The sequence below is a fragment of the Macrobrachium nipponense genome, chromosome 34 (assembly GCF_015104395.2).
Source record: "Macrobrachium nipponense isolate FS-2020 chromosome 34, ASM1510439v2, whole genome shotgun sequence".
Lineage (NCBI taxonomy): Eukaryota > Metazoa > Arthropoda > Malacostraca > Decapoda > Palaemonidae > Macrobrachium > Macrobrachium nipponense.
The window spans coordinates 20,063,817-20,076,316 of record NC_061095.1 but is presented as its reverse complement, the minus strand read 5'-3'; positions in this window follow the sequence as shown (position 1 = coordinate 20,076,316).

Here is a 12,500-nt window from a genome sequence, read left to right as displayed (position 1 = left end):
ATACGACGGACGAAGTAGGAGAAGGCAGATCATCAGTAAGAGCCACAGATCAGATTATCAGTGAGAGATCAGCAGCAGAGTTCGTCAGAGTGAGATAAGAGGAGAAGGACGAAGGATCAGAGAGGAAAAGTCGCTCCGAGAATTGGTCGAATTCTGGTCAAGTCGTCTTCAGGAGTGGACGACCGAGTTATTTCGACGTTGAGCAAGACTTCAGAGAAGAAACGTTCTGCTAGAGGTTTTGGGGAGTTCCTGCCCTTCAAGTATCAAGAGTAGACATTATTTTCTGCAATACGGAGGCAAGAAGGCATCTACAATTAGAGTTCTCCTTTTGTGAAGCCATCGCTTCAAGTTGCAAAACTGGTCGGCAAGTACTTTCATTACCTCACCGTTCCCCCAGTTCATGCAGTGAAAGATTTTACCTTTTTTATGTAAATAGGAGACACCATTCTGCATTTATCTTTGTTAGTAAGTTTGTAAATAAACCTTTGTTGTGTTAGAGTTTCTTTCTATATTCGTATCCCCAGTTTCAACTGTTGGTGTTGAATTCTTTTTTGTTTATCATAATATCGAACCTGAAGCGGACCTCTCTCTCGGTTCGTAACATTGTGGCGACCTTGCTTAGAATAGCACTAACAGTTTGAAACTGGGGATACGAATATAGAAAGAAACTCTAACACAACAAAGGTTTATTTACAAGCTTACTAACAAAGATAAATGCAGAATGGTGTCTCCTATTTACATAAAAAAAGGTAAAATCTTACACTGCATGAACTGGGGGAATAGTGAGGTAATGAAAGTACTTGCCGACCAGTTTTGCAACTTGAAGCGATGGCTTCACAAAAGGAGAACTCTAATTGTAGACGCCTTCTTGCCTCCGTATTGCAGAAAATAATGTCTACTCTTGATACTTGAAGGGCAGGAACTCCCCAAAACCTCTAGCAGAACGTTTCTTCTCTGAAGTCTTGCTCAACGTCGAAATAACTCGGTAATCCACTCCTGAAGACGACTTGACCAGAATTCAACCAATTCTCGAGTGACTTTTCCTCTCTGATCCTTCGTCCTTCTTCTCTTATCTCACTCTGACGATCTCTGCTGCTCTCACTGATAATCTGATCTGTGGCTCTTACTGATGATCTGCCTTCTCCTACTTCGTCCGTTGTATTTATACGGCATTCTGGGGGCGGGGCCTGCGACGAGCGTCACAGACTCCCGAGATTACGGGAACGATTTAGAAGAATCTCGACGGAATATTGCATCATATTTTGCTGCGTTTCTCACGACACTTAGGCGCGTGTTGTGCTCCACAACACGCCCGACGATTCCAGAACAACCGCGAGAACAGGCGCCTCCAACACGTGCGCGAATGCCTCCTTGCTGCAGAATTTCTCGAAGATGCATTTACCTTTCCTTTATCTTTCTTTGCTATACAGCAATTACCATTACAGTGTAGTACTTCCAAGATATTTAATTGCTTAATGTCAGTGATCAAGAGAGTAAAATGATTCCTTTTTAATAACCAAGACGAATAACAAAGAGGTATCAAAATAAAATGTTCATTATTTGATATCCTAATTAGAAAACAGTAAAGTTTATGGATTAAATATTTTTTTTAGCTGAATAAAATGTCGTTTTTCGTATCAAGTCAATAGTCTTGAATTAATGGAAGTTAGGTATATCAGTGAAGTTCACGGTCTGTAGGAATGAAGTTGAATATGAAGTTCACATCTGCCACTCATCCCCAAATAGCCGATGAAGTTCCTGGGTATGTTTATCGACACAGTACTGGCTAGGGACTATCCTGTGGACACTAGCCTCAACAGACTCAGAGACGTGTCGGTGCAACTCTTATCCTAACAGGAACAAACTGCTCAGTTTTGGCAAGCCCCCTGGATCCCATGTCGTCCATACAAGTTCCAAATGGTAAAAAAAAAAGTGAGTGGACTAGCTACCTTGCCTCTGAAGATTTGTATACAAACCATAATTCTTCAGAAGTCTCTACCTTCTGGTGCCACTCCTTAGAGGGTGCTAGAGATATGGTTTAAATATATATATATATATATATATACGTATATATATATATATATATATATATATATATATATATACATATATATATATATATATATATATATATATATATATATATATATATGACAGCTAGAGAGAAAAGCTGAGGGAAGCAAAATAAGATTTTCTTCGACAGATACCAAGCAACTGTAAACGACGAAATAGTTTTACGATGTGCCATTTATTTTGGTCTAATTTATGGTGAAGAAAAGTGAAGGCGATGAAAGTGTGTTAAAAATAGAAGTTGAAAAGTGTCTGAAAGCAGTTTTCAATACTAATTAAAATTATTTTCTGTATTCTCGAATCATCAGGACAGCTGAATTAAATAGAGTTTGAGACACAATAGGCATTGCTTCCTTCATATTTAAGTATGATTAAGTACTTTAGATGCCTCCTTTTCACGCCTCAACTATCGAGTAGAAGCGAATAAAATGAACTTGAATAAGGTAGAATGAAAGAAAGAGACCAAAAGGGACTAGAAGCCCAAACTCCAAGAAAAAAAATAGAAAACCCAGAAAAATATGAAATTGTCAGGAGAAATATCGAAGGCAGGGTCAAAGTTAGAGGGATGGTTGGGGGGGGGGGGGGGATGGGGGGGGAGGAGGGCCGGGTTAGAGTGCTTTGAAAGCGGTTGGAGTCCCTCTCCCTCTCCCCTCTCCCTCTCCCTGACAAGGTGGAGAATTCGCACAGGTAATGAGGCAACTCTTTCCAATTTCAACTTTTCTAACTTTCTGCCGCGTCAATTGAAAAGGTTGAGTTTTGACCAAGAAGGAGGAGGAGGAGGTGTAGGAGGGAGGGGAGAAGAAACTGTCTAGATGGGCGGGGAGGGGGTGAGAGGATGAGGAGGGGTAGGGAAGGAGCAAAGGATCTTTTTCTGAGGAATCGACGGGGAAGTTTAAGGGTGGGATTTTTTTTTTTTTTTTTTTTTTTTTTTTTTTGAAGACCATGAAAAATATTGGGTTATCAAAGATGACGGTTTTTTTGCCGAAGGAAGCGGGACGGGTCTGATTGAGAGAAGGATTTTTTTCCGGTGTCGGGAAAAGAAGGGACCAAACAGTCATTTTCCAAAATAAATATTCGCGCGCGCGCGCGCACAATCCGATCGGATGAGCTGCTTCGGTGATTTCAAGATTTATTTCATGTAGACTGACAAACTTTAGTTTTAAAGTAAATGTAAATTATAGATTAATCTATTTTCAGTGTATCAGTCACTGACATTTAAAAATTAGACACCGAAACTATTTTACCAGTTAAAGCCTAACTAGACCATTAATGAAAACTGCTACAAACCCTAGGAGTCTATCGATAGCGGTAGTGGGTCACAATTCAGCTTAAAATTCCAGGCGTTTGAGTGAAGTGCCGTTGGTTGGGAATTTAGGAATCGATCTTGGGAATTTGGTAGTTTTCCACAAGACGAATCTTATGGAACTGGAAACTTTATCAGAGAAGTTTGTGTTTACTCCTGTGATAGAGGGAGTCGAAGTTTCATCACCAGTGGCCCAGGAGAAATAGTGAAGAAAGTGAGAAAGGTTGCCAGAGAACCAGAGACGCAGGAATTGAGTCACATTTAAGAGGAAAACTTATGTAACAGGTTCATGAGACAGGCAGAATTAAGTGGACGTTAAGATTAAATATACGAACAGAGAAATGGTCTCAAGATGAAATATATATAAAAAATTATTTTAAAGACGAAATAAAAATACATTTTTATAAAAGGAAAATTGTCCGTCGTAAAGAGAAAAATTTAAGTGTTTTCAAAATTGTAAAAAGTTTGGAAGGAAATGAATAATATATGGATTTATGTATACGTATTTTATTCTGGTGTTTCGTTTTCTACTGAGATACCGGTACTTTCCAATAGTGCTATTACTGTAAAGTACGTGGGTTTTCCATTTTTCCAAAAATAGCAAGAGGCTTGAGCAGCTCATTTCAAATCGAAGGTGCTATGATTCTTTCATGCCACTCATTTCCAGAAGGAAGAATTTTCTTAAATATATATTATTAGCTTCATTTGTAGCTAATGATACGAGTACAGTTGCCAAGCTATCAGAGGGCAGAGTGAAAATATTAATGTAATTTCTGTCGGGGTTTTGTGACATGGTCTTCAACAACATTAAACCTTATACTGGCCTGTTTTTCATTTTCTCTTTTATAAGTGCTGCTAAATGATTTTTCATTTTGTCTCTCGTAAGTGTTGCTAACTTATTTTTCATTCTGTGTCGTAAGTGCTGCTAACTTGTTTTTCATTTTGTCTTTTGTAAGTGTTGCTAACTTATTGCTCATTTTGTCTTTTGTATGTGTTGCTAAATTATTTTTCATTTTCTCTTTTATAAGTTTTTATAAGTGTTGCTAACTTATTTTTCATTGAGTCTTTTGTAAGTGCTACTAACTTATTTTTCATTTTCTCCTTTGTAAGAGCTACTAACATTTTTCATTTTGTCTTTTGTAAGTGTTGCTAAATTATTTTTCATTTTGTTTTTTGTAAGTTTTGCAAACTTATTTTTCATTTTCCCTTTTATAAGTGTTTCTAACTCATTTTTCATTTTGTCTTTTGTAAGCGCAGCTAACTTAATTTTCATTGACCCTTTCGTAAGTGCTGCTAACATTTTTCATTTTGTCTTTTGTATGTTCTGCTAACTTATTTTTCATTTTTTCCCTTGTAAGTGGTGCTAACATATTTTAATTTTCTCTATTATAAATGCCTTCAATGACGCTTAGTGTACAAGTCCCATCATTTTCATGATTTCCAGAAGTTAAAGAAAAATAACATTTTCCTGTCTCACGACTAAAATGGTTACTGCTCTCCTATAGCACAACGATCAGATAACATTTCCAGTCACTCATTCGAGCGGACGACTTCGACCACCATTGTCACGATGACGCCAGTGTAGAGTAGACATCTTCATCAGTCGTCCGTTGGTGCTGATTCGTCCCTCGTTCCTTTTGGCATTGCCTCAGGCTGTATATCGAAGGGCCCGCGTTTCACTTCTCCCTTTGTTGAGCATTGTAATACGATTAGGAGGCAGATCGCCTGGTCTGTCTGATACGAGAGCCTCTCCCCCTCGAGCGGGGAATACGAGGTGGCTGATATTCGTACCGTAGACTCTCACAGTACATTATTGCCTTGCGTAATGAAATCCTTTGTTGTCTGGTTGAGAGAGAGAGAGACAGAGAGAGAGAGAAATTTATTATTGACTGTCATGGTCTTTGGAGAAGATGCTCCTCTTTATAATTAGCAAGAAGGGTAAAGACAGCATCAGATAATTATTTTTATTGCGTTCATTTACGCGAAAGTATTGTAGGGAATACTACAGAATACATTGATGGCATAGATTTTAATTAACTCCGTATTGAATACAGCCGTTTCATTGGTTAAGACCAACACGATTAGATACGATACATCTTAAGAAGCATTAACAATTATTGACCCTTGCAATAATAATCTGTTTACTGTTGATTTCTTTTCTACTGGGAGTTGGGTTCCTTTGTCTGGAAGCACTCTCAAAATTTCATTACCTTACTTGTAATTTTAGCCTATGTGTTTATTAATTTGTTGATGTTTATTGTTGGTAATAGATACTCATTTTCACTTATTGATTTTTTTAAATGTATGGTCACCTCTATACATTTTTGCCTATATCCTCTTTTATTTATTTTTTTTTTATATCTGACCTTTCTATGCTATGGAAGCTTGCTGTACTAACAAGTTCATTACTTATATGCTTGATTCATGAAAATTTATTCTTAATATGAATGCTGCCGATAAGTTTTAGAGGGATCATTTGCAAGTTAAACAACATTATAAAATGTTTGTCGTGCTTTGACGAATGTTTGAGGAGTCATAGTACATTTACAAGAATGAATTCATGCGTTTAAAAGTCGAGGAATCTTCCTCTCTTATTAATATTTCCACCGAGTGGTTTTCGCGCTCGGCTACCAATCCGGTGGTCTTAAGTTAGATTCTTGGCTCGGCCAACGCGGAATCAGACGAATTTATTTCTGGTGATAGAAATTCATTTCTTGATATAATGTGGTTCGGATCTCGCAATAAGCTGTAGGTACCGTTGCTAGGTGACCAATTGGGTCTTAGCCATGTGAAAATATCTAATCCTTCGGGCCAGCTCTAGGAGAGCTGTTAATCAGCTCAGTGGTCTGGTAAAACTTAGATATACTTAAGTAATAGAAGTTCACTCTCGCCGTGGTTCGGGAGTCACGTAAAACCATTGATCCCATTGCTGGATAACCACTGGTTCCATGTAACGTAAAAACAACATACAAACAAACTTATATAACTTAGCACGATATGCATGTACAGATAACGTTTTCTTCTGTTAAATCTAGCTATAAGAATGCAACAGAGAAACGCTTTTGAGATCGTCGGGGAAATAATTCAGTGAGACATTCACACCCAAGACAGTAATGCGCAATGCTTTCCAGAAAGCCCAGTATCTTCCCTGAAGCGAGCTGTTGATAAAGCTAATTCCCTCGTCAAGGCTCTAGTGAACCTTCTTACATTTTTCACGCATTTTTCATCCCCCGAGTATTTTGAGTATTTTCCAAAAGGGGGAGATCTCCCCGAGAGACTTCCCACTTCGCTCCTTATCTCCTCGGAACATAACTTCCTCTCCTTTCGTTGCCAAGGGGATGAAAAAGGTGTACATTTTCTCTCTTGCGTTTTCATGATTATCGTCCTTATCGTCATTCGAGTTTTGACGTCATGTCTTAATCGCTGGATTTATGTCTTGCGAGAACTCATCATTTTTTTTTCTGTCTTCTCTCTGCCTTTGTATTTTTAGCTGTTTTCTGGAAGTAATTTTAAATTGCACTGATGACTAAAGTTTTTTTGCTTTTCAATTGGTTTTAAATTGAGAATATTATTAGTACATGAAGAGGTTCATATTGACTACGTAAAATAAAAAGAAAGTCATCAGATATGGATGTGAAGAAACTGCCTTTAAATTATCAAGAGATAATTGTGATGATACCGGTTAAATACACACTTAATTTAATTGTATAGATGCAAGTGTATATTTATGATATAGATATATACATAAATATACATACTATATATATATATATATATATATATATATATATATATATATATATATATATATATATATATATATATATATATATATATATGTGTGTGTGTGTGTGTGTGTGTATACATATATTCTGTCATTAATATTTTGATATAATACATGTAGTAGTTATATATATTATATTTATTTTCATATATTTTATATATCTATATATATATTTATATATATATATATATATATTTATATATATATATATATATATAGGATATTATATACTATAATTATATATATATATATAGATATAATATATATATATATATATTATTTATTCTATTATATATATATATAGAGAGAGAGAGAGAGAGAGAGAGAGAGAGAGAGAGAGGGGGGGGGCATATCAATGTAATGAATTACTAATGCAAATATATCATAAATAACTACCACATGTTTTTACTGACAGAAGCTACCGTAGTAAAGTCAACATCCCGTAATTACCTTTCCTCTTTAATCCATACATATCAATTTAGCGTTATATATATTCAGTGATATCAAATGTCAGTCCCATTCAGATGTATTTATCTATAAATGAAAGAGCTTCATCAAGGAATCATTACATCTCCGTATTAGGTATCAGCCAAAGGTCGTTTTTACCGTTATGAGATAATAAGCGCCATCCGCCCTTTCATCATCTTCTTGCTTATGAGTGTTCTTACAACAAAGACAAGATCGCCCTGGTAATCATTACTCTCTCTCTCTCTCTCGCTCTCTCTCTCTCTCTCTCTCTCTCCGTAGCATATCTGTTGAACGCGAACATCAGTAAGATGTTCTCACCATTGTATTTTGTACTATAGTAGATTCACATCAACCGTGCATTTGATGTCTAGGCCAGTCCCTTACGACGCTCCTGATTGGCTGTTGATTAGCCAATCACAGGGCTTGAAACTCTCAGTCTCTCTCGAGAGTTCACATAGGCAGGATGTATGTTCCACATCTCTTGAGGGATACTTTTGAAAGACGTCTCCCTCAGGAGAGGTGGAACATACATCCTGCCTATATGAATTCTCGAGAGAGACTGAGAGTTTCCAGCCCTGTGATTGGCTTATCAACAGCCAATCAGGAGCGTCGTAAGGGACTGGTCTAGACATCAAATGCACGGTTGATGTGGATCTACTATAATAATTCTCCTCTTATCAACCAATATTATCATTCATTCCATATCAGGTTTCTCTAACTCTTTCTGTTATTCGCCTATGTCCACAAACCCTTGGCCACTTATTACTTATCCATTCTTCCTCTTCCTGTCGTTTTTTGCCATTCTTTATGTCCAATTACCTCTGCAGCTTATTGTCGTCTGCAAACCTGTTGTGTATTACACATCAGACGTGATTATGGAAGGCCTTTATCATCCTCCACTTAATTCACATGTGTTTTGCCCCCCCCCCATCCCTCCCCCCAAAACCCCCCAACCCCTTCATTAATCCTTCTACGTGAGGTATTATGAAATCATATTGGATAGGAAAGTTCTTTATTTCTTGTGTCTGTTTCCCCCACGATACAACGTTTTCTTAAAGCATGAGATATCTATTACAAGAATATTCGACGATTTAGTCAAAGATTGATTCAGATGACACAATAAATTTGCTCTCATCGTCACGGTGTCTTGATTTCTTGCGCGTTTCTAAGGAATTAATTATGGGATGGGGTTGCGAGCCTCATACCCATACCGCCTCTTTGACTTCAAATAAGATAAATTTCCGTAGGGAGGAAGTTCCATCAGTGATCCTCATGCGGTGCACTGTAGTAGGCATTACTTAAGGTTCTTTACAGCGCGCCTTCGGCATCTAGCTGCAACCACTTTCGTTCCTTTTACTGTACCTCCTTTCATCTTACTTTCCACCCTCTCCTAACACTTGATTCATAGTGCAACTGGGAGATTTTCCTCCTGTTACACCTTTCAGGCCTTTTACTGTCAATTTCCATTTCAGCGCTGGATGACCTCATAGGTCCCAGTGCTTGGCCTTTGGCCTAAATTTTGTATTCAACTCAATTCAACTCAGATGGGATAAGTGGGGTGATTGATCTGCCTGTTGAGGGAATATTTCAAATTGAAATATTCCTTATAATTCTTTGTACATTTTTGGCTTAATTTGAGCCTTATAGGTCTGCTGTCCAACTAAACGTAAGGCTATGAGAGATATAAATGTAAATATAACTCAGAGTATATTATGCTTGGAAATTTCTGGAGTACTGTCAGCAAAAAGCTAATGTCCTGTTTGAATGTTAGTGGCTCAGCCAGACACCAAACACATTGCTTCTCTTCCTTTTGTATGTTCAATATTTTTAATTTACAACATTAGTCCTTTTATTACTAATTTGTTATATAACTAATTTGTTTTTAGTTGAGTTCAGATTAGGAATTAATAACGCTTTACTGATTTATCTTTCCGTTCCAAATACTTAGCAGTTGTCATACTTAGTAAGCTTGTTTTTGGGTGTATAATGAATCATTGCCGCTTGCGGCAAATTGCTAATTGTTTTGTAAGTTTCACTACTTGTGTTATTTAACAACGCAGTAGCCTCAGCCATAGCTATTCTCTTGGCAAAATCATAGTACAGACCCCACAGGCAGCTCAAGGACCAAGCGACCGTGCTGGCATACAGCTGGTTTAATCTTCAATAACAAACTACAGACTCGAACCTATGTATTACGAACATCATTCCCTGCAATTCTTTCAGTCCCCCATCGTCATTTCCGCCCAAGTGATTCCCGTTTTCTTTGCAAATTAATTTTCCCTTCCGTCCCATCCCGAAATGCTTGTCCTAAGCGCAGAGTATGATTCGCTCTTTGTCTGGAGCAGAATTAATGGAAATTGCATCCCATTGTATATATCTGGGATACAATTCCATTAAGAGAATATCACAGGCTACGTTCCACCTCCGCCTTTGTTTGCAACATCAAAGCTACAAAAGATAAAACTCTTGAAATACTGCGTCAAGAGTCCATTGCCTCAGAGCCTTGGAAGGCAATCTGGCCGTGTGACGTTTTTCGACTCTCTCTCTCTCTCTCTCTCTCTCTCTCTCTCTCTCTCTCTCATACACACACACGCACACACACACACACACACATATATATATATATATATATATATATATATATATATATATATATATATATATATATATATATATATATATATATATATATATATATATATATATATATATATATATATATATATATATATATATATATATATATATATAGCAGAGATACTAAACCACAATTATGTTTATTTAATATATCGAATTCACTATACCTTATAATAACTTATATGCTAATGGGATTATCAATCAGAGGAAATTGTCAATTATAATTCCCCTTGGTTGTAAGTTACTTCCAAGACAGAGTAAATGTTATATTAAATTAATAATTGTGGCTTTATATTAGTGAATATACATATATTGCAACGAAAAGGCAACAAAAGGCTTCACAGATTAGGATGAAATCGGACGATAATATTTGGTCTGAGATTGATAGTTTTAATGGCCGTTTTTGAATGACTTCTGTCACATTTTTGTGTCAAAACCTCGTCGAAAATTCCTTTGGAAAAGTTGAGACCTCGTCGTTGATCGCAAAGGTCATGCATGAGCTGTGTGAAAAAAGGACCTTTTTGAGGAAGTAGGGTCGGGCATTTCAGAAAATGGCTCGGGGAGAGATAGGGTCACACCTAGAAGCGGGCAGTGGTGTGGGTACCAGGTGTGTGTGCGTGTGTGTGTGTTTGGCAAGGGTGAGGAGGAGGTAAGGTTCTCTCTGTTTTGTCATACATAGTACATAACGTCTCAGTGGTCTTGGCCTGCCACCTCGGCGATTTCGATTCTCGGGCATTCCATTGAGGTGTTAGAGATGTGTATTTCTGGTGATAGAAGTTCACTCTCTACGTGGTTCGGAAGTCACGTATAAAGTCGTTGGTCCCGTTGCTGAATAACCACTGGTTCCATGCAACGTAAAAAAACACCATACAAACAAACAATACAAAGAACATGTTTTGTAAAAATAAAAAACCTACATTTTCTACCATCATTCTCTCTCTCTCTCTTCTCTCTCTCTCTCTCGCTCTCTCTTCGTCACACACACACACACGCACAACCCACTTCATTTTTCTTTCTTTTTTTCCAATACGATGATTCAAATACAGTTTTCAGTTTAAACCCTGATTTTGTCTTCGGGGGAACGTTTTCAATCCCAATTCTTCAAAAGTTTCTTGTAACCGTTTCATTTTCCATGGAAATCTGCTCATTTCTTTAAAAAAAAAGTATATTTAGCATTCTCTATTATTTACTTCGTTAGTCGCAGTTTTCTCAATCCCAGTGTCAGTAGGTCAATAAGTTTTTTTTTGTTTTCTGTAAAAAATGCTATTGTTGTTTGTCAGCTTTTTCTGTCTGTCCGCCCTCAGATCTTAAAAACTACTGAGGATAGAGGGCTGCAGATTGGTATGTTGATCATTCACCATCCAATCGTCAAATAAACCAAATTGCAGCCCTCTAGCCTAGTGTTTCCCAACCTTCTCTAACCTTAGCACCCCTGTAGTCAGGTCAAGCCAATACAGCACCCATTAACTAATATATTGTTAATAGAATAAAAGAAAGTGGCTTTTACCGCCATGTATGTATTGCTTCCCAGCGCAAACTATAATTGATTTCAGCACCCCCAGGGGGTGCTACTGCCCCAGGTTGGGAAACACTGCTCTAGCTTCAGTAGTTTTTAAGATCTGAGGGCGGACGAACAGGCATAGCCGCCACGAGTTTTTTTTTTTTTTTTCTTCTTCTTCTTCTTTTTACAGAAAACTAAAAACTTAACCGTAATCTTACTTCTGGCAGCACTATAGGTACCAACAACATCGGCCACCAGCGGACTGTGGCTGAGTTTAATTGGCCTTGGCTAAAAGTTTTATGGGCAGTGGTAGAGGCCACCATCGGGTAGTATACTCGATTCTTCGATGCATTTTGTATTTTTTTTTTTTTTTTTTAAATACCTAACCACGTCTTTTTCCTTCATCAATAACCGAGTTACCAGCGTCCTTTTATCTGAAAGTAGAGATGGACGTGACTTCTCTGATCCATTTCTCTTGACTCGCACAGATACCTTTAATACATCCTCGCCATACTTGTCTAATTTGATCACAAAAACTTCAAGAACCGCGTACGGCGCTTTCTTATCGTTACTTATGCTGGCATCTAAAAGTGCTCGTACATTATAACTTTTTTCACTATCACAGTCGCCACTCCAATATACAGTATGCATTTTTTTTTCCAGGTAGGTAGGATATCGTCGTCACTTGTTTATCTTTATTAATAAAGGTATCCGAAGTGTATCGTGGGAACTTTTTA